Below are 27009 nucleotides of genomic sequence, written 5' to 3'. Positions count from 1 at the left end.
GAAGCAGAGCAAGGGAGAAACACGACACAGACAAACAAACAAATCGAAAAACAAATTAAATAAAAAAAAGTTCTCGCAACTCACCCCACCTAAACAGAAACCAAAAATCTCTCCCTTCCAACGAAAAACAGAAAAAATATTGATAAAATTTCTCGTCACCAAAAATTTACTGCCACTTCGAACTTAGAAAAAAATAGTGTTAGTCTTATTCGCTTTTCCCGTGTTTTATATCGGCCACTGTGCACCGCGTCAATAAGGTAATCAACCATTCGGCATGCACACATATCTGACAAGGCTTTCGTAGGAGTTTCGGGCATTTCCAGGGGTAGTTTTAAGACCCCTCTAGTAGTCTGACCCTTCTTCTGTACAATGAACCTAAAAAAACACTCATTAGAAGCCGAGTTATCTCATTTTCAGTCTTTGGTCATATTCTTGAACATTTCAGCGCCCATGCACACATATGTTTCTGACTAAGCTTTCGTAGAAGTTTTAGGCATTTCCAGGGGTAGTTTTAAGACCCCTCTGGTATTCTGACCCTTCTTCTGTACAATGAACCCAAAAAAACACTCACTAGAACCCGAGTTATCTCATTTTCAGCCTTTGGTCATACTCCTTAAACATTTTCCAGGGGTAGTTTTATGGCCCAGGTGGTAGTCTGACCCTTCTTCTGTACCATGAACCTAAAAAAAACCCCACTCATTAGAACCCGAGTGATCTCATTTTCAGCCTCCGGAAATAGTTGATGGGAGGGGTGGAAGCGTCTGACAATACCGATCTGCAATTCCTTCCCTCTCGCAGGAATTAGTGATGCAGTGAAAGGGACAACGCGCAAGAAATAAGATGTGATTAAGGCAATAAGGAACTGAGGAATCGCGATAAAAGGGAGGAAACGATGCATGTTAATGAAAACCTAAAAGGAAATTAAATCACAGGAATAATTGGGGGAAGGTAAGAGGGTAAGGATTGAGGGAGGCGATGGCAGAGGGGTCAGCGTACGGGCGTAGTGAACCCTGGGACCTTAGCTCGAGTCCAACTGATGCAAACTGACGATTTTCAACCATTGCCGAGTGGCGGAAGATTACCCACATGCTGCCCAGATCTTCACCCAACCCTAACTTCACCGGGGGGCAGCATGGGCCAAGTAAGAGTCATATACCACACCAGCCACTATAAATAAAATTCGCCTGCGCCACTAACGGTCTGTGTCGTCCAAGAGACCCCTAAAACACCTAAAAGTAAAAATACACATCTTCATATTTCAGATTTGATTTACAGGAAAGATGTGTGGGGGGAGGTTACAAAGAAGGGGATGGGGGGAAGACACAGACATAGAAGTACAGAAAATACGAGAAGGAAAACAAAATTGCGAGGCTAAGAAGTAAAAAGGCGTATATAAGTGAAGAGCGGCGGCCGTCCTCCCTCACCCCTGCCCGGCCGCGTCCTCCCCTCGCTCGCCTGCATGTCTGGCTCGTTCGGGATCCACAGAGCGACATTCCAAGCAGTCCCGCGACCTTCTCGGAGGCAACGTTCCCCTCCTCACGCCCCGGGGAAGCAAGAAGGAGCGCAGTTTTCCCCGCCTTCAGGGTTTTGTATATAATCCTCCCCTTGCATGTTTCCGTAAAGGTTTCCAATGCTGATCTTAAGGCCAAGGAAAGTTTCTCCACCGAAGTTTATATTCTGAAGGCGGATGAAGAGGCTTGCCGGCTGACTTGATTGACGTCGCGCACATGTTATAAGACTAATCAGACTTCTGCTTATATCGACTTTTATTTATGGTCTGGTTATATTATCGTGTCCAGGAGACTTCTCTTTATAGGGTGAAGTGACTTATATTAGCACTGATTCAATAACTTCTGCAATGACACGTAAAAGAGTTATAAGCACACTCACGAGCAGTTCTTTCATATTAACTCGTCATAACTTCTTCAACTTTTGCTTTAATGATCCTTTACAAACGTGTGTGAGTTCTACAATCCCTGCAATAGTTCTTATGTGTGGGAGTCAAGTAATGTCAAGTCAGTATATTCCTAACGGTGTCGTCACTCTTAAAACAACTTGACCTTGCCTAAACACGGCGACAACACACAGAGCACCTATCGCGCAAACATTCTTCACATATCCCTCAACATGATCCTATATACATAAGCGCCTTACAAGTTTAATGGTGTCAATCAAAACTGTCTATCTCGTATAAAAGTTGAGCTCAGGCGAATACTATAGAAACATTTTGCATGATTGAGTATGTGAGATTGGTAGACTATAAGAATAGCGAAAATAAAGGATGGGAGAAGCAGAAAATAGGGGACGATGAAAAGGGAGAGGAAGGAAAAAGGTGGAAAAGAGTAAAAAAAGAGAGGAAGGAAGAAAGTGAGCGAGAGAGAGAGAGAGAGATATCCAGGTAATTAGAGGTGTGACAAACCTTTATCTTTACTTACTTATTCATTATTATTATTTACTTTACTTTATTTACTAATTTACTTTACTTACTTTCCCTTACTTTACCAAGGCAACAGAGGAACACTATACGCTTGAACAAACTACACCAGTCATACCAGGCATAACATCACGCTGAAAAAATTAAATGACAACAGTAATCACATCTGAAATAAAATAAATCCGAATGGAAAAAAAAAAATGAGCTGATGTAACGTATATACAAATGAAGGACTGTCACAATAAATAACGGATATTAGTTATTGTTTTGACTCTGGTTCATTTATTTTCATGCATCAACTTAATTGCCCTGTGTGCTATTTTTTTTTTAACCCCACGAATAGCCGAACATACCTGGTAATGCTTCGTTGTTGTTGTTGTTGTTGGTGGTGGTGGTGGTGGTGGTGGTGGTTGTAAGGAGGGATGTTTTGACGGTTTATAGTTGTGGTAATGGTGGTTGTGGAGGTGATAAAAAAAACAGTTGGTAATGCGATGGTGGTGGTTATGTGGAGGTGGTGGATGCAGAGGGTAGTGGTAATAATGTTTGTGGCGACGATACAGAATGGTTAGTAATGCGATGGTTGTGGTGGTAGTGATGGTCAGGATTTTGGTAGTACTGGTTGTCGGAATTAAAGAAAAGAACAACAGTGGGTGACGAGATGATTGTGGTGGTAGTGATGGTCAGGATTATGGTAGTTCTGGTTGTAGGAATAAAAAAGAACAACACAGTGGGTGACGAGATGGTTGTGGTGTTGTTAGTGATGATTAGGGTTGTGGTAGAAGAGGTTGTGGTAATAATATAAAAAGAAACGGTTGGTGACGAGATGGTTGAGGTGTTAATGTTGTTTAGGGTTGTGATAGTGGTTGGGTAGTAATGGTTGCAGCGATAATAATAATAAAAAAAAACATTGGTATTGTAGTGTGTAATTGGTTGTAGTAGTAATTATTGCAGCGATACTACTACTACTACTACTACTACTACTACTACTACTACTACTACTAATAATAAAACCAGTTAATATTGCGATGGTCGTGGTGTTAGTGGTGATTAAGGTCGTGGTAATGGCAATAAAGAGTAGTTGATTACGACGCTAAAAAAAAAAAAGAAGGAAAAATAGAATAGTTTACGCTGGAAACAATTCATCAGCGGTGCCTTTAATGATATTACGTCCCTGCTGCTGCTGCTACCCCCCCTCCCCCCTCCCCCTTCCCCTCCCTTCATCAATATTACAGACACCGCCTCCGCCACCACCACCACCACCACCACCATCACCAACACCACAACTCCCATTAACAACAACACCTCCATTGATATCACAGACACCACTACCCTCCCCCCACCCCACCATCACCAACAACATCCTCACCAACATCACCACCACCACCACCACCCAAACTCCCGTCACCCCCACCCCCCACCTCTCATTAACAACACCTCCTTCATTTATATTTTAGACACCACATTCACCACCACCACCACCACCAATAACAACAACAGCAACAACAACAACACTCCCGTCAACCCCCCCCCCTCCCCAACCACCACCACCACCACCACCACCCCCTCCACCAGTTATAGGCTTAAGCAATTTGTATTTATTTCATTGCGTTGGTCTGTTTAATTTATAAGTTCTGGCAATCCTCACTTTTTCCTCTCCATTATTGCAGAGTATAGCGCCGGTAGTGTTGCTTGAGGGGCCTATAGCATTGATGAAACCGGTTAGGCGGCACTCATTTTTATTCTCTAAGTGCCTGCCCCCCAAAGGTAAAGCCTATCGCATTTATAAGCTTTGGTAATATTCCCTTTTTTTCTGTTTAATGAAGCGCTGCCCTTAAAGTACCGGCAGGGTCTTCTGAGGGGCGAGGGTGGACGGCTGGAGCTCATTAGTGAAGAGGGTGATGAATTTTTTTTGAGGCTTCCGTGATATATGAAAAGCTAACTATAAGGACTCAGGGCATAGTGAGACGGATTTGAGCGCCGAGGCCACGCGCAGCTATTGTATATGTCCCCCTAACTTTACCTTTGAGAAACTAGTTATGAAGACTTTAGGGCCATTGAGACGGAGATGAGCACTGAGGTCACGCGCAGCTATTGTGTCTGTGCGGGTAACTTTACCTTTGAGAAATGCTATAGAGATTCAAAGGCGAAGGTGACGGAGATGAGCACTGAGGCCACACGCAGCTATAGTGTATGTGCGCCTAACTTAACCGTTGAGAAATGCTTTAGAGATTCAAAGGCGAAGGTGACGGATATGAGCACCGAGGCCAGGCGTAGCTATAGTGTATGTCCGCCTAACTTAGCCTTTACTTCTATAATAATAACGTCTAATATTTCTGTTTTGCCTTTTGTTAATATTTTTTTCTGGTTTTATTTTCCTTTTTCGTTAATATCAATCTTTTTTATCTTCATTTTTTTTTTAATTTTCTTTAAACGTTTCATAATTTTGTTCTGCATTTTAGTAATCTTTAAAATTTTCGGGTTTTATGTTCAGTCTTCGTTTACTTCAATACTTTTTATCTTCATTTTTCTCTTTTTAATTGTTAATTCGAGTTTTTGTTCTTTAAACGTTTCATAATTTTGTAGTTTTTCGGGTTTTATGTTCAATCTTCGTTTACTTCAATACTTTTTATCTTCATTTTTCTCCTTTTCATGCTGTAAATTCGAGTTTCTGTTCTTTGAGTCTGAAATATAATCACTTTAATGAATCATCCCCGGGCCCCATAAACACGACCCATAGCTTTTGTGACGTCAAGAGTTTTAATTTCTATCATTCATTCATTAATTACTGCCCTTACCACCGCCACCACCACCGCCTCCATCATCACCACCACCACCTCCGCCATTATTGACCTCTACCACCACCACCACCACCACCACACTTCATGACTCCACTAATATCACCATCACTACTATTATCATGTCAACCTCATTATCATCATCATCTTTTGCAGCCATTTCCATTATCAAAACACAACCCATCTTCATTGTATCATGATTATAATTACATTCATCATTACTATTCTACCTTCTATTACTACTACTACTACTACTACTGCTACTACTGCTACTACCACTAACAGAAAAGCAGGAGGATTCAGACCACATCACAACCAATCATTCTCTGTATTTACATCGACTACAAAATTTGCATGTGACAGCATTTCCCTTCCTCTCTCCCACCCGGCCCATACCTCTGCTTTTTCCATTTAACTCTATGTACCTTCTCCTGTCCTCCCTACCACCCTAGTTCCCTCTCCTTCTCCCTCTCCCTCTCTCTCTCTCTCCCTGCAGGCTATATCATCAGAGCGCCCTTCCCACTACGGTTTTCTATTTTTTAAACTATGAATTTACTTTTCTTTCCCTTCGTTTCACATCCCATTAATCCATTTTTAGCCTCTTTTCCCCTTATTACAAACCGCTTACTTCCTTCCCTCTCTCTTTCTCATTCCTCCTCCTCCTCCTCCTCTCCTTCCCTTCCCATACTCCCTACCTGTCCCCTTCCTTCCATAATCCCTTTACGTTTCCTAATACCTTTGCTTCATCCCTTGCTTCCTTCCCGCGTTCCTGTTACGGCTACTATTCTCTCGCCCTCTTCTCCCGTCTGAATTCAAGTCGTTTCCCGCATAACCACGGTTCTTATTTATTCGCATAGTGTCCCCATCGACTTTAGCTCCCTGTGGCACTCCGGCTTTCCAACGGGGCGAGTCGTGGCTTCTCCGGCGAGTCCTGTGTCTCCTTGAACTCTTGGGATACTGATAATAACAAGTTCCCCTTCGCCTCTAACAGCTGGACGTATATTTGGAAGCGTCCTTGTGGCCCGTATAAGACGCTCACTAGGTTGGACGTGAAGGCGGGAGCGGGGATCAGCGTAAGCCTTTTGGAGTGTACGAGCCAGCAAGTTGTGTTCGAGGGTGTGTTGCCTGCATTGCCACCGCCACCAGAGAGAGAGAGAAAGAGAGTGTGTGTGTGTGGAGTGAACTTGAAGCCATTTTGCCCGCTGAAGAAGATAAAGCTGAAGGAGATGAAGAAGCAGAAGAATATGTGTGTGGAGTGAACTTGAAGCCATTTTGCCCGCTGAAGAAGATGAAGCTGAAGGAGATGAAGAAGCAGAAGAATATAAAAAGAAAAGAAGAAGAAAAAAATTATGAAGCAGAAGAGGATTAAGGAGAACCAGAAGAGGGAGAAGACGAAGAAGAGGAACAAGGAGAAGATGAAAAACAAGAGAAAGGATAACAAAAAAATCGAGAACAGGAACAAGAACAAGGAAACAAGAACACGAAGATATAAAACAGGAGCAAGGGTAAGAACAAGAAGAACAAGAACAGGAACAAGAACACGAGCAGGAAAACGAAACAAAGAAGAAGAAGAAGAACAAGGCCACGAAGAAGAACAGGAACAACAGGATGATGAACCAGAACAAGAACAAGATGAGGAACAAGAACAGGAACAACAAGATGAGGAACAAGAACAGGAACAACAGGATGAGGAACCAGAACAAGAACAACAAGATGAGGAACAAGAACAGGAACAACAGGATGAGGAACCAGAGCAAGAACAATAACAACAAAAACAAGAAGAAAATAAAGATGAAAACGAAAACGTTAATAAAACCGCGGAATAGTAACAAAAATAACTCCTAAAACAAGATGAAAAAAAGCAAGAAATAACCAAAAGGCAAAAACAAACAAACAATAAAAAAGAGAAAAATAGTTCCACCTCAGGATAAAAAAAGAAAGAAAAGAGCAAAACAAAACAACAACAACAACAACAAAAACAATCTCCTTGGTCCTCGAGAGCTCAGCAGATCAGCCCACCAAAAACCTTCCTACTTTATAGAGTCCACACAAGATGCCGAAAACACTCACCTAAGCCTGCACGCACACGCACGCACACACGCACACACCATCATCAGATTCTCCACAAGCTCAGTAATTCCTTTCAACAACATAACTTTTTTTTAACTCTTTTTCTTTCTACCTCCAGCATCTTTTTTTTTTCTTCTTTATCTCTCTCCTTCTCACCACCAGCATCCCTTCTTCTGTATTCCACTTTCTCTCTCTCTCTCTCTCTCCCGTTCCTCTTTATTCTTGTGTCTGTCAAATGTCAATATCTCTTCTTCCATATTCTTAATTCTCTCTCTCTTTTTCTGTTCTTCACCGCTCGTAACTCTTTTTTTATCGTTGCGTTCACCAATCTCCCTTCTTCTAAATTTCTCTCTCTCCGTCCTTCAACGCTTCCACTCAATATATTTCTTCGTGGCCGCCAATATCCTGTTTTTCCATATTACACAGTCTTTTTCTATTCCTCAGCGCTTGTAATCCTCATTTTCATCCTTGCGTTCACCAGTCTCCCTTCTTTCATATTCCTTTCTCTTCGTCCTTCAATGTTTCCACTCTATATATACCTTCGTGGCCGCCAATATCCCTTCTTTTCCAATCCATCGCCTCTCTGTGTCCTTCCCCGCTTGCATCCTCTCTCTATATACATAACTCTACAGCCACACAGTCTCGGCTTCTTCCATCATCGGGGCGAGGCGTTGCTTGTAACACGCTCTGGGCTTCAGCAGCGTGTGTGCGTGCGTTTAGGGCTGTTCAAACTTTGGCGAGGATAATGCCGTGAAAGGGTTCATGTCGCCTGGCCCGGACACGGCGTCAAAGAGGATTCCGGGGCGCGACGGGAGGCGCTCTTGAGGCGAGTTCGGTGTTTTGAATTTGCAATGAGGTGGAGACGCCGGGGATCAGGTGGGAGAGATAGAGATACAGATAGAGAGACAGACAGATAGAAGACAGATATAGACAGAAGATAGATAGATGGAGATAGACAGACAAAAGTTAGATAGATATAGAGAAAGATAAAGATATATGGAGGTAGATAGATGGACAGTAGTTAGATAAATAGAGATAGATATTTGAATATTGACCCCCGGATTCATAGCTAGACGCGCTAACCACTACACCGTTTACTGGAAAGCTGATCGTATAGTGAATATTTACAAGAGACCCTCCAGTACTTAACTCCATTCCCGAGGGTGTGGAGCGTAACTTATGGAACAGCAGCGACCGTTCGTCTTTGTTATCATTCTGAGCGTCATTTATTTACGACGGAACGCTAAGTGATGACGCTAAACCCAGTCGAGATATTTACTCTGTCACGGTGCAGGAGTGTTGTGTTTATTCGCTGATGTATGGCTGAAGCGGGTGAAGGCAGGAGTTGTAATTTCATCATCTTCTGCCATTACTATATTGTGCAGGACGAGGGGCTTTTCCAGCGTTTTTCACTTATGTTTCATGTTAGAGTATTCCAACCTGCCCCGGCAAGTGCTCTAATTTCATCTCGCTTCGTTGACGTTTACGATGTTTCCTGGGCTGCCCGTCTGTCACTTTGCTTGTCCATCTGTTACCAGCTGTACGCGTGACGTGGCCTGCAGCGGTGCCAAGGCTCACGAGTATCCACACACGGCGATATGAAAGGAAGTTGTTGACACACATTTCATGTTCAATTAACTTTTTTCTAGGTGGCGTCCCCTCGAGGGCAGATGGACCTGAAAATATTGTTACTTGGTCCTTTCTACAAAACGAGGCTCTGAGGCAGGCTCATCAAAACTTATCATCCCTATAAAGTTTGCCGAGGAGGATGGTGTGTGATGTCCTGACGAAACTGTGGATGAAGAGTGACTCCCATTTTTCTTAATCGGATAAAGTCACCGGGGGTACTGGAGCCGGGAAGTTCTTACGACGAAAGTCACGTAAAGCTTTCAAGACTTTCAACTCGACATTTTTCTTGACTTGTGTGTATTCATATATATATATATATATATATATATATATATATATATATATATATATATATATATATATATATATATATATATATATATATATATATATATATATATATATATATATATATATGGCTTTAAGTGGTTCGCGCGTCCCTTCCTCCCGTCAGAGCCCAAATAGCGCCCCGAGGCCACTTGCTGCAAGTTGTAGGTTCACCTGGGCATGTAAATGGACCGACATTGAAATTCCTATTACCTGTGTCGAGTGCACGAGAGCAGAGCCGTGAGGGACGGTGCCGCTGCTCGCCCCCCTCTCTCTACACGCGGCCTGCCTGATGACTGTTACGGGGTGTGTCTACAGCCAGTTCATAGTGCTTATTTGTACACGCATTTGTAATCAAAATAGAGTACTCCTTCTTGGCTGCTGGCACCTAATAAAACCGTTGCGTCAGTAAGGTGCACACAACGAACGACAAACAAGTCTGTTCGTTAAACTCCCCCTCGTTTGTTGCGCCGCGCCGCCGGCAGCTCTTGCTCTCCTCTGTATTGCTGCACTCTTGTTTGGCTTCCTCTGAACGGAGTCTTTACAGTTGAACGAGAATTCTTTTTTATTTGACCTTTAAAATTTGCCTCTACCTTTTTCCTCATGTTTTCAATACTTATTACTTCATAACTTATTCCTATTTTTTCATTATTCATAACTCCCTGAATGTCTTAGCGGCACGAGATTCATCAGCGAGTCAAAAACAACAGGAAAGTGGGGCGAAGGAAAACTCATCAGCAGACAAATACGGAAATAATAGCAAATCATTCTCAGCCAAATGAACCAACAACTTCCTCCCCTGTTTTCCATGTTTTCCCCGGGGTAGGATTACAGACCTCATCCTGCGTCTTACCTACAAGACCACCTTTGCTACTCAGTCCTGTGTATACCGCGTCTTTCCATCCTCGATCCCCAATCCTGCGACCCTCATTCTGTCAGGCCCACTTCTCTTGTTTTCCCCGGAAGAGGCTCACACACCTTCATCCTATACGTCTTACCAACGGGATCACCTTTACCCTTGCCTGTGTATGCCGCGTCCCAGCCCCAGACCCACATCTCGCGACCCTCTTTCTGGCAGTTCCTGTTTTTCATGTATTCACTAAGACAGGATTGTTCACCTTCATCCTGCGTCTTACCAACGGGATCACATTTACTACCCTGTGCATACCGCGTCCTCAGCCTCAGACCGCTTATCCCGCGACCCTCACTGTCAGGTCCAGTTCTCATGCATATTACGCGCCGGGGAAGTGGACTTGACGACGCTGCACGATGATTTACCGCCGCAGTAGCATCAACATTACACGGACGAGACAGGCAGACAGAGCTAAGTGAAATGCTTTATGAATACTCACTGTTCCTGCCTGCATGCATTTCTCCTCTGATGACACACACACACACACACACACACACACACGCACACGCACCCCCTTCCCTCCACACGCACACACAGACGCACGCCATTTTTTGTGATTAACCTAATTTGGGAGGAAGAAGCGGCGAGAGGAGGCGAGAGGGGAGTTGTCGCCCGGTGTCACGTTGCCGCCAGCCCGACACGCCCAGACGAATGGTGGAAGGGGAAGGAGGGAAGGAAGCGAGGAAGGGAGGAAAGAAGGGAGGGAGGGAGGGAGTGAGGGAGGGAGGCAAAAAGGATGGAAGATAGAAATGAAGAGAAGGGGAAGGAAAGGAGAAAGAGAGGGAGGGAGAGACGGGGGAGGAAGGAAGGTAAGTATATAAGAAAGGAAGGAAGGAAGGAAGGAAAGAGGGGAGGAAACGAGGGAGGCAAGAAACAAGAAATAAGGAAGGAAAGCAGGAAGGAAAGAATGAAGGGAGGAAAGGGAGGGAGGGTGGGAACGAGGGAGGGAAGGAAAGAAAGGAGCGAAGGAAGGAAAGAAGGAAGGAAGGGATGAAGGAGGCAAGGAAGGAAGGAAGAGAGGCAAGGGAGGGAAGGGAGGGTGGGAACGAGGGAGGGAAGGAAAGAAAGGAGCAAGGGAAGGAAGGAAAGAAGGGAGGAAAGGATGAAGGAAGCAAGGAAGGAAGGAAGAGAGGCAAGGGAGTCATTTGCATAGGAACGGGAGGAAAGAGGGACAGCATTTTGATTATATGGAATAAAATCATCCCTGGTGGTGGAAAAAATTGAGTGGTGCTCCAGCAAAAAAAAACATAGATCCTTTAATACATTCATGCATAGAAGACATATGTTTCGTCCACTGTTGCCAGGGCTTCAAAATGCATTACGGGAGGCAGGAACAGATGGCCCATAATGTACCATCCGTATATTATCGCGAAGTGTAACAAACGGCAGCAGATAATAAAGTACATGGGGTTAGAGACAAGAATTACGAGCGTTATAAATTCCTGCCTGATTGGTATATATACAACTCGGGAAACAGGAGATGACAACAGCGGCTGGAGGATGGAGTGCTATGGTGTGAGTTGGAGTTCGTCATCTGGTACGTAAGGAGTAGTTAAAATATTTGGGACCCCCGTTAGATAATTACGTGCTGGAGTTTCGTTACCCACAAAGTATCGCTCACACAACACAAGACTTAAGAATTTACAACCAAACGAGATGATTCCATATTCTTTTGCATACTGATTTTAATTAAGAGTGAAACGCCATGCAGATGAAGTGTAGCAAACGACAGCATATAGAAAAAAAAAGTACATAGTTAAGAGCCTAGAATTGCGAGCATTATAAATTCCCGCATGATTAACACACAGCTCGGCAGACAGGCAGACGCAGTGACATGGTGTGTGTTGCACGTGTCACCCGAAAAGCGTCGCGCACACAACACAAGACATGAATTTAGAACCAAACGATTTCATTCCGTAACTTTTTCTGCATACTGATTTTAATTAAGATAGAAACGCCAGCCAGATGAAGGAACATTTTCATTGTGTTTTTCATGTTTTGCAAGTGCATTACCGTGCTTGTCGTGGTGTTGGTGCTGACGAAACATTTCAGTGCTATATATGTACAACAAACACACGTATAAAAGTAAATATTTTTGGCCCCCCTTTAAATAATTTAGGAGGGGAGGGTCCGTGCATCTCTGGAGCAAATTTTAACAATTCATATTTTTATCATCTAGACTTTCATCACGGGAGGATGAAAATACGGGTGTTTTCAATATTTTTTCTAAGGTAAGGCAAGTAAAGTCGTTGAACATTTCATATACGTATACAGGAAGGCGGTGGCCGAGTGGTTATCGTGCGGGCGTGGTGAACTAACTATTTTCAACCATCGCCGACAGCCGGAAGATTACCTACATGCTGCCCAGATCTTCAGTCAACCCTAACTTCAGCGGCTTTGTTCAAGAGGAGCACCGGGGGGGCAGCATGGGCACAGCAAGAGTTATATACCACGGCAGCAAGTATAAATAAAATTCGCCTGAGCCACTAACGGGCGGGGGTCTGCCAAGAGGTCCCCCAAGACAGCCTACCAGCGCTATAGGCACCACTTAAATAAAAAAAAACACTATGACATGCCACATATTACACTAAAATGGGCAGTCATCATATATATACCTTCAGTGAATTGGTCCCTCTGTTCTCTGTTCTCGGCAATTCTCTCAGACAGGAAACAACAACAATAAAAAAATAAATGCAAATAACGATGTAGAAATGGTCAATAAAAAAAAGATATAAGGCAAAATGGTATGACTCCCTCTGCACGGCTGGTATGACTGGTATGAATTTTCCCTCCCCTTCTGCTCTTCACCCCTCTCCCCTTCCTTTCCCCAGCCCCACCCCTTTTCCTCTCGGCGGCGGCGGCTCCCCTGGCATGCCTGCAGCGCCCTTTAGCACGCGGCGAAGGGCGTGTGCGAGCCTCCCCTTCTCACTCATCATCCTTTTTTTTGTTCTGCTCTTCCCTCCTCCTCACCTTCCCTCCCCTTCACCTTCCCCCATTACATATTCCAACACTTTCCTGAATAATTATAAACATTTGGAATACGCAGTTGCATGAGTATACTGCTACAGCTTCTCTTTCGTACCGTCCCTTTAACAATATTGCTGATAATCGAACTCTTTATATCACTTCATTATAATTAGAGTTTCTTCACTTAATTTATGAGGGTCGGTGATTTCTCAGTAATGTCAGTAGGGAGGGAAGAGTGTGGGACCCTTACTGACTCCTACTGTTGCAACTTCTAACGTATTTCCTTTAATAATGTTGCTGATAATCGAACCCTTCATATCACTTCATTATGATTCGAGTTTCTTCGTTTTATTTATGAGCATAAGTGATTTCTTGCTAATGTCAGTGGGGAAGGGAGAGTGTGGGACCCTTACTGACTCCTACTGTTGCAACTTCTAACGTATTTCCTTTAATAATATAGCTGATAATCTAACCCTTCCCATCACCATTATAATTAGCGTTCCCTCACTTAATTTACGAGCCTCAGTGATTCTTCCTTGGCAGTGTCAGGGGCCGCCTTGCCGTCCATCCCTAGCACCCTGAGACACACAAAAAGCCCGTATTTTTAAGCGTCTCGGCACCTCAGCTCGCCTGTTTGAAAAGCCTCTCGTAGAAGTTGCTGGGATTTTCATGGAGGCGGAAATAGGAAAAAACACCGTAAGACACAGAGACACAATTATTATAGGTAGATGGCGCACGATTCACATCTCGAAATTGTTAGTGTATGGAAGAACAAGACGCTTCATTGACATAACGGACGGGAGACTGACTTCATGTGATTTTTAAGCCTTTGAATACAGAGGCAGGAATAGGAGAAAACACCGTAAGACACAGAGACACAAGTATAGGTAGATGGCGCACGATACACACCTCTCAATCGTCAGTGTATGGAAGAACAAGACGCTTCATTGACATAACGGACGGGAGACTGACCATGTGATTTTTAAGTCTTCATATACTACTTATCTCTCCTTTTTCTTCCCCTTTTCATTTTTTATCACAGGTATTTTACTTTCTCTTTCCCCCTTTCCCTCTTTCAACTTTTCCCTTTTTTCTTTCCTCTTTTATACAGACGTTTTTTTTGAGGGGCAGGAGTAGGAAGCGTGCGTGCGTGCGTGCGTGGCAACTCGGGTCAGGGGTGAAAGGGTAAAGTTCCAACCCTTCTGATCCCTACTGGTGCACCCTCCCACACTTTCCCCTTTAATAATTATGTTGCTGATAATCTAACTGTATTCACGTCACTTCATTATAATTAGGGTTTCTTCATTTAATTTGCGATCCTCAGTGCTTCCTCCGGTAATGTCAGTGGGGGAGAAGGTGGTGGTGATGGTGGTGGTGGTGTTTTTTTGTATTATTATTATTATTATTATTATTTATATTTTTTTCATCATTGGGTTATTTTTTATTTTTCTCTCTTTCTTAGTTTTTTCCTTTTTTTTCTCTCTAATTTTTGTTTTTATCGTTTTTTTAATATTTTTCATCATTGGGTTATTTTTTTATTTTTCTCTTTTAGTTTCGTTTCTATTGTTTTTTTTAATATTTTTTATCATTGGGTTATTTTCTTATTTTTCTATCTTTATTAGTTTTGTTTGCTATTATTCTTTTCTTTATTTTTTATTGGTTTTTGTTTATAAGGGGTAAAGTGGCACCCCTTCTTTCCCCTACCGCTCCACCTTCCCACTTACTCTTTCCCCTTTAATAATGTTGCTGATAATCGAACTCTTTGCATCACTTCATTACATTAGCGTTTCGTCACTTGATTTATGACCCTCAGTGCTTCCTCGGGTAATGTCAGAGGGAAAGGGAGAGTGTGGCACACCTACTGACCTCTATACTGGTACAACGTCTCCCACTTAACTATCCACATCACTTCATTATACTAGCGTTTCTTCACTTAATATACGATCCTCAGTGATTCCTCGGGTAATGTCAGTGGGGGAAGGGATAAAGCTGCACCCCTACCAAGCTTGTAAAAAGAACCGACCGCAACTTCTCCCGCTTAACTATTCACATCACTTCATTATACTAGCGTTTCTCCAATTAATATACGATCCTAAGTGATTCCTCGGGTAATGTCAGTGGGGGAAGGGATAAAGTTACACCCCTACCGAGCCAGAAAAAAAAAAAATAAGGCTGCATTTCCCAGCTTTCGAGGGAGGCCACATATAGCTATTCATATCATTTCATTATATTAGCATTTCTTCACTTAATACACGATTCTCAGTGATTCCTTTGCTAATTACAGGGGGTAAGGGATGAAATTGAACCCCTACCGAGCCAATAAAGAAAAGAGCAACTGCATTTCTCTGCTTCCGAGGGAGACTTCAAAGCGACATGTCATTTATACGAGGAAACACGGCGCTGATAAAAACAAGTGTCACAAACTCTGGGGCGCCGCGTCAGGATGCATACGTAAAAATCCTGGCGCTCCCCTTCACACCTGTGGGGCTCGTGTGACCTGTTGCAAACTTTACGGGACTTTTTCTAGACGTTTCTTGAGCTTTACGAGGAGGGGGTGCCGATGGGAACACTGCCTCACGGGTTACACCCCAACCTCGCCTCACACCTATATATACGAAGTCGACGGTTCGCGTGTTCTCTGTCGCCTCCCTTACTCCTCCTCCAGGACGCTCGTGAATTCTTTACGCTCCCTAACTTCGACTTGATCATCGTCCCAAGAGTTTGTTTTTTGCAGGTCTTTTACTTTTACGCCTTTTACTTTTTCCTTTCCCCTTTTTTACAGGTGTTTTTCTTTTCCCTTTCCCTTATTTTACTTCTTTCCCATTTTCCTTTCCCTTTTATAGACCTTTTGTTTTACGTCTTTCCCGCCCCCTTTTTTTTTTTTACGGATATCTCTTACTTTTTTCCTTTCCCCTTGTGCCACTGAAGGTCGATGGGTGAGTGTCTCCCTTTTAGAGCCTGGGAATGCCTGTATAATGCTCCCGATGGATGAGCACTTCTTGTTTCCATAAATCCATAGTTCTAGACGAAAGCGGTTTAGATATTTAGGTAATCTTGTATGAAAAACCGAGATGCGACTCCTACAGCTGCATTCTAATTTTCAGTTCTTGCTTTAGTCTGACAGCGAAATGGGAGTTCAAAAACCGCATCCTTATTTTCAGGTGATAAACGTCAACTGGTTATTTCTTTAGTCTGTCAGCAAGATGCGGCTCTTATAGCTGCATCCTTATTTTCAGGCGATAAATGCAATCGGTTCTTGTTTTACTCTATCAGCAAGGTGCGGCTCATAAAACTGCATCCTTATTCTCAGACGATAACTGGGAATGAGTCTAACTTTATGCTGTCAGCGAGATGTGGCTCCTAAAAGTGCATCCTTAATTTCGGATGATGAATGTAAATGGTTCTTGCGCATCCCTATTCTCAGGTGATAAATGTGAAGGGTCCTTGCTTTACTCTGTCAGCGGCTGGCTCTCCCCTCATCAGCAAGGCCACGCATGACCTGACGATGGCTGGCAATAAACTCAACACAGGGAGCTGCTGAGTTCCCCGCGCGTGTTATATGAACCCCAACACTCAGGCCCAGGAGGCAATGCTCGGGATGTCGCTTTTACTCTCAAACTGTGCATGCATCATTTTCATTTGCATTTCGAATAGTAATGCTGACGGGAATCCTTAACTCGGAACAATTTTGCGAACGTCGGCAGCGGTTTTTGAGAACTAATAACTCTTTTTATGTGTAATTGTGAGTAGTTCTGTTCGGTTAAAAAAAATACAGAACTGATGTACTTAATGAATTCTTTAGATTTCAACTCGGAACAATTTTGCGAACGTCGGCAGCGGTTTTTGAGAACTAATAACTCTTTTTATGTGTAATTGTGAGTAGTTCTGTTCGGTAAAAAAAAACCCACAGAACTGATGTACTTGATGAATTCTTTAGATTTCAACTCGGAACAATTTTGCGAACCTCGGCAGCGCTTTTTGAGAACTAATAACTCTTTTTCAGTGTAATTGTGAGTAGTTCTGCTCGGTAAAAAATTACGGAACTGATGTACCTTAGATTTCAACTCAGAACAACTTTACAAACCTCGGCAGTGCATATTTGAACACTACGAACTCTTTTTCAGTGCAGTTGTAGGTTCGGCAAATGATAGAACTGACGTGGTTGGCATTTTCTGTGGATTTCAACTCAGAACAAATCTACAAACCTCGACAGTACTTATTTGAACACTGTGAACTCTTTTTCCATGCAACTGTGAATGGTACTGCTCGGTAAGTCCTCTCTGGCGTTCTTACTCCAGTCATTTCATACGCTTCATATAACCCCGCTCGTCCTACTCCTTTTTCCCTCTCCACCAACACCTTAAAGTTACTTCGAGGCGGCCACTCAATCAAGGGCCGCGCGTGGGGGAGTGGCGGCGGGGCCCACAGTGGTCGGCACCGTCCAAGGAGCCTCCACGCACTGACTCCTTGGTCCTATCCGGGGTGGCAGGATCGTGTTGCTTTGTTCTCCTGTGTTAGTGTTTGGTGCCGGGATATGAGGCAGCGTGATGAAACCCCGACGCAGCTGTGGAGGGGCGGGGAACTACGTCAGAAGGGAGAGCACAGAAGGGAGAGCAAGGGAGATTGTATTGATGGAAGAGGGAAGGGCGTGTAAGGGAGGAGATTGGATGGGAAGGGAAGGAGTATCACAAGGGATGGAAAATGAAGGGGGGATGGAAAGGACTACTATGTCAGAAGGGAGAGGACGGAAGGCAGAGCAAGGGAGAGTGTTCTAATGGAAAAGGGAAGGGCGGGAAGGGCGTGTAAGGGAGAAGACTGAAATAGGAGAGGAAGGAGTATCAGAAAGGAGGGTAAAACAGAGGAATGGGAAACTTATGAATAGTGAATGGGCGATGAAAGGAAATAGGGGTTTGAGGGAGGAAGAGAAGAGGCTGAAATGGGGAATAGAAGGAGGATTAGGGGAAAAAAGGTAAACAGGGGAATGGGAAACTGATGGAAAGTAGACGGGCGATGGAAAGGAAAAAGACGTTTAAGGGAAGGAGAGAGAAGAGGATGAAATGGGGTGGAAAATGAGGCTCAGAAGGGAAGGTAAAAAGGAGAAATGGAAAATTGGTGCAAAGTTAAAAGGTGATTGATGAGGAAGTGGTCGAGATGAAAGAGGGGAAGGAGGAAGACAGATAGAAGACTGGAATGGAGGGGATGGAGATGGATAGGCAGGGAGAGGGAATAGGGGACAAAAGGAGAGAGAAATATAATACTGAAAGAGAGGAAAGAGAGTAAGAAACAGGGAGAGAGATAACGAGAGAGGAGCCGAGAAAGGGAACAGAGAGGGATGGAAAGTAAAGAAAGAAAGGAAAGGAAAATTAGAAGCAGGAAAAGAAAAAAAAAAAGATTCAACAGGAAGACGAAAAAAAAAAGGAAAAAAAGAGCTTGGGAAAAGATGAATGTGAAAAAAAGGAAGAGATTATTAGAAGCAGGAAAAGGAGGAGAACGAGATAATTCAAATGACAGACGAAAAAAAAATAGAAAAAATAAATAGCTTGAGAAGAGATGACCAGCAACAACGGAAATTACAAGCGACGAAGCGAGAAGAGAGAAAAGAAAAGAAAAGAAAAAAAAGAAAAGAAAAACTGGAGAGAACGACGTGGAGGAAGGAGCGAAGAGAAAGAAGGGATAACACAATTAGAAGGAGGAGGAGGAGGAGGAGGAGGAGAGGGAAGAAGGGTTGTGAAGAGGGGTGTATGGAGATGAAAAGTGGAAAGGGGAGAGGAGAGAAGAAAGAGAAGGAGAAGGAGAAGGAAAAACGAAATAAAGTAAATAGGAGAAAAGAAAAAAAACTAAAAACAAAAAGCGTGTGATAGGGAGGGACTTGTGGAATGTAGGAGAACAAGGGAGAGAAGAGGGGAAGGGAACACACACACACACACACACACACACACACACACACACACACACACACACACACACACACACACACACGCACACACACCTGTCCGTTCCGATCAGTGGATAGCTTGCAACTACACCCTTCTCCTCCTCCTCCTCCTACTACTACTTCTACTACTACCACCACCTCTACCTCCTCCTCCTCCTCCTCTTCCACCTATTCTGTCCACCCTTGAGGTCAGGCATTCTTAAACTCTTTGCCTTTTGTATTTTGTTGCTTTGTTATGCTTCCCTTTCTTTGCTAAACCACAGGAAGACCTAAATGTCGAGGGCTTTAGAAATGTGTGAAGGAACGCAATTACCAGGCAGTCATTGAGAGGGAAAAGTCATGCGTGTGGAGAGGAGGGAGAGAGAGAGAGAGCCTGAAAGTATTAAGGTCCAGACGAATGGTGAAGCCTGTGAGCTGGGAGAAAGTATTAGGTTTTGGGAGGAACAATGGAAAGGGCCGAAGAGACAGACAGACAGACATATAGAGGGTGTGGTTGTGGGGAGAGGAGTGGGGTGGAGTGAAGGTCCAGAGAAATGGTGAGCCTGTGAGCTGGGAGAAAGTATTAGGTTTTGGGAGGAACAATCAAAAGGGGCGAAGAGACAGACAGACAGACATATAGAGGGTGTGCTTGTGGGGTGAGGAGTGAGGTGGAGTGAAGGTCCAGAGAAATGGTGAAGCCTGTAAACTGGGGGACAGGTTTAGGTTTTAGGAGCGGCTGTTAAAAGAGATATGGTGGAACAGATAGACAGACAGACAGACAGGGAGTGATCTTGTGGGGTGAAGAACGCATGACGGTGCAGATGGAAAGGTTTAGGTTCTAGGAGCAACCGTTGAATGAGAACTATATAGACAGACAGACAGACAGACAGGGAGCGTTCTCATGAGGTATGGGACGCAGGAGGGATGGAGCAGGGTACGTAGGAGCTGACGCAGGAACTGAAAATGTAAGTGGTAGAGTTGGTAGAAGTTTTTGTTTTTAGGTGCAAGAGTTAGAACTTGGAAAGAGAGGGAAGTGCTCCTGGAAGCTTGGGAACACAAGGAGAAGAGTGATAGAGGAGTTGATGATATTTATGCAACACAGGGAAATGATTAAGTCTGTAGCGAGGCAGAAGTTTACGTTTTTAGGTGAAAAGTGAGTAGGAGAGGAAAGTGTTCTGGGAAGATTGAAAACATAGTGTCCCAAAGGCGGAAGGTACATAGGAACTGTAAAAGGGATTAAAAATACAGCGAACTCTTTTTCAGTGCAGATGTAGGTTCGGTAAGTGACAGTACTGACGTGTTTAGTATTTTCTTTGGATTTCTTTGGATGAGGTATCTAAGAAATGTAATGTAATATGCCCTTTTTGTTATCTCCCTCAGGTGCGGCAGGAAAGCAGCAGCCTCCACCTTCCTCTGACAACCCAGGCGGCCCCAAGGAACGAGAGCGTCAAGAAGTCACCGCATAATCAGTCGCTTTGTTAACTTTCATGACAGCCATCTCACGAAACCATGAACTCGGACCCAAACTTTGATTACGGAACTCTCCACCTGTTGCCACTTTCCTACAGTTAGCGAAGCGTACCTAAGAAAGCGCATCCCAGTCCCTATTGTCTCCCTTACATGAAGATAATCTCACTACGTAAACTGTGACTGCATACCAAGACTTGCTGCCATTACCCTCTTCAAGCAGGTAACATCCTCTTTCCTAACAAGTATAGACCCATAGAGAGCTTGTGCTGTCATAAATAACAAAATAATCTTACTACATAAACCGTGACTGCGTACCAAGACTTGTTTTCATCAACCTCTTGAGAGAGTTAAGATCTTCCATAACAATCACAGCCCCAGAGATAAAGAACTAGTGTTTTCCTTACGAACAAAGAGAAGAACATAACAGAAATTAACGTGAAGGAGTGAAGAGGTGGTGTGAAGCGGAGAACATCTATCAAAACACACCCAGACACACACACACAGAGAGATAAAGAACTAGTGCTTTCCTTACGAACAAAGAGAAGAACATAACAGAAACTAACGTGAAGGAGTGAAGAGGTGGTGTGAAGCGGAGAACATCTATCAAAACACTCACAGACACACACACACACAGAGAAAGAACTTGTACTATCCTAACAAGCAAAAGGAGTGAGACAGAGTGCAACAGGAAACATCACTAATAACAAGAGACAACTTGTGCATTCCTAACAAAGACAGGAAACCAACAGAACCTAACGTGACGAACTGAGAAAGTGGTGTTGTGTGACGTAGCAGAAGTCATACATTGTGACCCTAAGACCCTGAGGCGACAGCGCGGGGTGGCAGCAGCAGCAACAGGGGCGAGTGTGTGTGTGTGTGTGTGTGTGTGTGTGTGTGAGGTCATCATGGCGATCAACATGGTCATTCCGCTCCTTATCCCCCTCGAGGAAAACCTTCATAATGGTGAGTGGGATGATTTTTTGAGCTTCTGAGGCGAGTAATCAATCTATCTATATGACCCTTCGCTGCATGCCCTCTCCGCCTCTCTTTCCCCTCCTCCTTCCCCTGGAAAGATTAATTAGTCATGCTTCGACACGCTACTCGCTTCCTCTTCCTCCTTCTCCTCTTTTTGTTCCTCCTGTTCCTCTTTCTCCTTGTCCTCTTTCTGTTTCTGTTTCTATATCTGTTTCGTTTCTCTTCCTTTTCCTCCTCCTTTTCCTCATCAGCATCAGCCTCTAGCTATATTATAATGTCCCTCCTCTTTTTATCCTTCTCCTCCTCCTCCTCCTCTTCTTTCTCGTCCTCCTTGTCCTCGTTCCTCACTTCCTCTTAATCTTCTCCCTTCCCTTTCTTTTCCATTCCCTATCCTTTGCTTCTTATCTCTTTCCTTCCCTTTCCTTTCCCTCCCCAGTATCATCATCCCTCTAAGCCTATTTCAGTATTAAAAGTCAGTCGTCCAACCTTCCCTCTCCCTTCTCCTCCTTCTCTTCCTCCTTAGAATCATCATCCCCTGTAGCCTCTTGCAGTGCTAAAATGGTAGACGTCCACTCTTCCCCCTCCTCCTCCTCCTCCTTCTATTTCTCAGTATCAATCCCTTGTAACCTCTTGCAGTTGTAAAGTTTCATTCGTCCACCCTTCCCTGTTCCCCCTCCTCCTCCTCCTTCTCTTTCTCAGTATCATCATCCCATGTAACCTTGAGTCGTAGTAGAGTGTCAGACGCTCGCCCCTTCCTTTCCCTCCTGATATAATCTCAGCTTGAATTTCCTCCCAGGCCTTAACGAGACACAGATGAGTAATACGATTTATCTTGGGTCGTGTTAATCAAAGTTCAGTGACTACACGTTAATTAAACCAATATAAAGAGATACATATATAAATTCACCCTACTTGCATATTTCCAATTCTCTCGTTTCCTTTCCATACTTTCCTTTTCCTTCTCTTTCTTTTCCTATCCTTTCCCATTCCTTTCCTTTCCTTTCCTTCCCTTTCATTCCTTTCCACTACCTTTCCCTGCCTCCTTTCCCTTTCCTTTCCATTCCCTTCTCTTCCCTTCCCTTCCCTTCCTTCTTTTGCCCTCCCCTCCTATTCCCTTCCCTTCCTTTCCCTTCTCATCCCATCCCATCCCATCCCATCCCTTCCATTCCTTTCCCTTCCCTTCCCTTCTCCTCATCCTTTTTCCTTCTCCTCCTCTTCCCTTCCTTACGTTCCCATCCCTTCTCTTCCTTCACTCCATCTTCCTTATACTTCTTCCTTTTCTTCCCTGCCAAAAAGCTCTCGAAGTAAAGTGAACATCGCGACACCCACCAAAGTTTGAGAATAGATTTCGGGTTCAACTCCGATATATAGAATTCCCTGCATCTTTGCGTTCACATTTTGGCCAACAACTTTCAGAAGCTAAAAATAAACGTCGATAGAAGAAAGAGGAAGAAAGTGGGAAGGCGAGGAAGGGATGAAAGGGATGAGAAGGGAAGGTGAAGAGAAGGAAGAGGAAGGAAAGGGAGGAAACAGAGAAGTGGGAAGGTAAGGGAAGGTAAGGGATAGAAAAGGAAGGAAAGGGAGGGAAAGGAAGAGGAAAGGGAGAGAGGGAGAGAAAGAAGCCGATGGGGTGTACAAAAATGAAGGGAGAGAGAGAGGGAGAGAGAGAGGAGGAAGACGATAGAGTGTACAAAATGGAGGGAAAGGAGGGAGAGGAAGAAAGAGAGGGAGAAGAAGAGGAGGAGGAGGAAGCCAATTGAGGTGTTTTCCTACTCTCTGCGAAAACTTCTCAAATATTCAGTATTTTTTTAAGTCCGTGAACAGGAAAGTGCAATTTGTAGCTACTGAAACGCGGCCTTGAAGGAGAAGTGACGGAGGGAGGGAGATGAAGGAGAAGACGATGAAGATGATGATGATGATGATGATGAAGATGAAGAAGAAAAATAAGAAAAGAAGAAGAACAAGAACGAGAAGAACAAAAAGAAGAAAAAAGAAGAAGAGGAACAAGAGCAAGAAGAAGTAATAGAAGAAGAAAAAGAAGAAAAAGAAGAAAGGAGAGAAGAAAGAATAAAAAGGAGAGGAAATCGCAACATTGGATCTACATACAAAACAAAAAGTGGAAGAAACATGAACGATACCAAAGAATACCAATCTCTCTCTCTCTCTCTCTCTCTCTCTCTCTCTCTCTCTCTCTCTCTCTCTCTCTCTCTCTCTCTCTCTCTCTCTCTCTCTCTCTCTCTCTCTCTCTCTCTCTCTCTCTCTCTCTCGCTTTCCTTCCTTCCTTCCTTCCTTTCTTTCTTTTCTTTTTTCATTCTTTCTTTCCTTCTTTCTTTCTTTCTTTCTCTCACGTTTTCTTGCTTTCTCTCTCCCTCCCTCTCCCTCTCCCTCTCTCTCCCTCTCCCTCTCCCTCTCTCTCCCTCTCTCTCTCTCTCCCCCTCCCCCTCTCTCTCTCGACGTTGTCCTCGCTGCTCTCAAGGACTCACGCCACGCAGCCAACGCCGTAACTTTCCCGAGGCCGCCACGAGGAGCAGAGAGGCGATAAACAAAGGAGGAGGAGGAGGAAGAAGAGGAGGAGGAAGAGGAGGAGGAGGAGGAGGAGGAGGAGGAGGAGGGTGTAATTGCAAGCTATCCACAGATCGAAAGGGAGAAAGTTTCCGTGTTTAAGTATTTCCAAGAAGCGGCGGCGTGGCGGCGTGGACAAAGAACAGTTCGCCGTGACTCCAAACCGTCTGGACACATTCACGTCTATCTCCGGTACAACAATTTCGCTGCGGCGGTAAATTGCTTGTGTTGTGTTGTGCTGTTGTTTATGTTTTTCCCTTCCCTCTACTTTCTCTAACTCTTTGATTCCCTCTAATCTTTACCATGGGACACTACCAGTACCCTTCTCCTCGCCCTCTGTCTCTCTTCGCTGCGGCGGTAAATTGCTTGTGTTGTGTTGTGTTGTGTTGTGTTGTGTTGTGTTGCCTCCGTTGGTGCTGTTGTTTATGTTTTTCCCTTCCCTCTACTTTCTCTTTCTCCCTAATTCCCTCTAATCTTTACCATGGGACACTACCAGTACCCTTTCTCTCACCCTCTCTCTCTTTAATCTAAATCCTATTACGAAACACTAGCCTTCCTTACCCTCTCTGTCTTCCTCTCTCTAATCTAACTCTTTTCACGAGACACTACTCTCATCATATCCTTTCTCTAATCTCCTCTAATCTAACCACTACCACGAGACATAACTCTTTCTATCCTCTTCCTCTCTCTAACTTCCTCTAACTCAACCCTTACCACTTTTTTTCCAGCTTCACCTTCCTCTCCTCTCCCTCGGGCACTAACTCCTCCCTCCCTCTCTTCCTCCTTTTCTCCAGCATCCAACTTCTCAGCATCCCTCCTCCTCCTCCTCCTCCCTTCCCTCAGTAGCATCCTATCTCAGCTGGTCCTGCAATATGTTTCTTCCTCCCTCTTCTCTCTTCTCCCTCTCCCTCCTCTCCTTCCTCTCCTCCGCATCGTCTCTCACGCTCTGTTACACTTATGAAACACGTCGTGAGTCTCTGCTGCCCTCGTATTTATCTGGTGGCGGAGGGAGCGGTCCGCGAAGTAATATCGAGAAGAGGGGAGGGGGCTAAGCAGACCTGGGAGACTCGGAGGCTGCCCTGTGAGGTGTGGTCGTGGGAGCTGTGACAGGGTGGCGCGGCTGGTGGTGTTGGGGTTATGAGTTAGCGGGTCTCAGCGTACTGGTAGAGGTCGAGGGTGCTTGTGTAAAGGTCTAGAAGAGGATTAGGAGGTGGCTATCGTGTGAGGTGTGGCAGTGGGAGCTCTGACGGGTTGGCGCGGCTGATGGTGTTGGGGTTATGAGTTACTAACGGGTCTCAGCGTACTGGTAAAGGTCTTGGATACTCATGTGAAGGAAATGGAAGTGTAGGAGTGGACTAGGAGAGGTGAGGAAGTATGTGATGCGATACCAGAATGTGAATCCTCTAAAACTCATGCAAAAGCGAGGTTCCATAAGAGCACAAGAAGTTAGGTGCAAGAAAGAGTGATTTTGAGTCCCCTGCATTGGTGTTAAGGTACTAGCAGAGGTCGAAGGTACTTGTGTAATGGGAATAGAAGGGTAGGAGTGGACTAAGAGAGGTAAGGAAGTCAGTTATGCGATACTAAAGCGTGAATCACCCACAACTCATGCAAGACTGGTTCCATAAGAGTCAGAACAAGCTAGGTGCAAGAATGAGTGGTTTTAAGTCTCCCGCATCTGTGTCAGGGTATTAACAAAGGCCGAAGGTGCTTGTGTGAAGGATATAGAGGAACAGGAGTGGACTAAGAGAGCTGAGGAACAAAATGATGCGATACCACAATGTAGATCCCAAAAATTCGTGTAAGGCGAAGTTCCATCACAACCATAATAACTAAGGTGCAAGAATGAATGTTTTTTAGTCCCATGAGTCGGTGTCAGGGTACAGAAGGCAGTGCTTCAAGCCGTCCATCTCACCGTGCTGCATAATGGTCCACTCAGCGGCCAGCACTAAGCTCGCGTCACAACACTCTGAGTGAGGCCGTAGATTTCCTTGCGCTCGGGGAAGGAAATCATAAACACAGTGGGCGGCACCAGACGAAGAGGAAAAAACTACAGAATGCAACCAATATCATACAGCTGAGACCTAAAGAGATTGTACTTCCATTAACATCAGAAGCACTGCAGGAGGCACCAGACCGGGAGGAAGACAGTACCAAATGCAACCTAAGCGATACCATAGAGAAGTAAAGAGATTGTACTTCCATTAACATCAGAAGCACTGCGGGGGGGACCAGACCAGGAGGAAGACAGTACCGAATGCAACCTAAGCGATACCATAGAGAAGTAAAGAGATTGTACTTCCATTAGCATCATAAACATTGCGGGGGGGACCAGACCGGGAGGAAGACAGTACAGAATGCAAACTATGTAATACCATATGGCGCTAAACAGATTGGACTTCCACAGCACAGTAGATATAACATTTCAGCGTTCACGTAGAGTCAACGCAAATCATAAACACAACGGGAGGGACAAGACCAGAAGGAGGAAGAAAGTACGGACGGAATGCAACTTAAGTGATACCGTGGGACCCTAAAGAGATTGGACTTTCACAGTAGAGTAGATACGAAATTCCAGCATTCACGAAGAGGCAAAGGAAATCATAAACACAACGGAAGGGACAAGACCAGAAGGAGGAAGAAAGTAGGGACGGAATGCAACTTAAGTGATACAGGGGAGACCTACAGAAATTGGACATCCACAGTAGAGAAGATGCAACATTTCAGCATTCACGTAGAGGCAACAGAGATAATTTTAACACAAGCTGAGCACAAACACCACCAGCCAGCATCCCCTCCTCCCCTTCCCCCTTCCCTCTCCTCTTTCCACATCCTCCCTGTGCTGTCCTGAGTCTTGTGCGCCCTGACATCAACAAACGGATTTATTCTATTCCCGGCTGTGTCCCGCGCGGCACACACACACACACACACACACACACACACACACACACACACA

The 27009-nt window shown here is 44.4% G+C and overlaps 1 protein-coding gene across 1 annotated transcript in view; it reads right to left on the bottom strand.

The window, feature by feature from the left end:
- LOC126998640 (RNA cytidine acetyltransferase-like) overlaps positions 1–27009 on the bottom strand; it is a 92900-nt gene that overhangs the window by 24977 nt on the left and 40914 nt on the right. The window lies entirely within an intron of this gene.

The sequence above is a fragment of the Eriocheir sinensis genome, chromosome 14, assembly GCF_024679095.1.
Source record: "Eriocheir sinensis breed Jianghai 21 chromosome 14, ASM2467909v1, whole genome shotgun sequence".
NCBI classification, from domain to species: Eukaryota; Metazoa; Arthropoda; class Malacostraca; order Decapoda; family Varunidae; genus Eriocheir; species Eriocheir sinensis.
The sequence above is the reverse complement of the archived record's forward strand: the minus strand, read 5'-3'. Positions and strand labels throughout refer to the sequence as shown.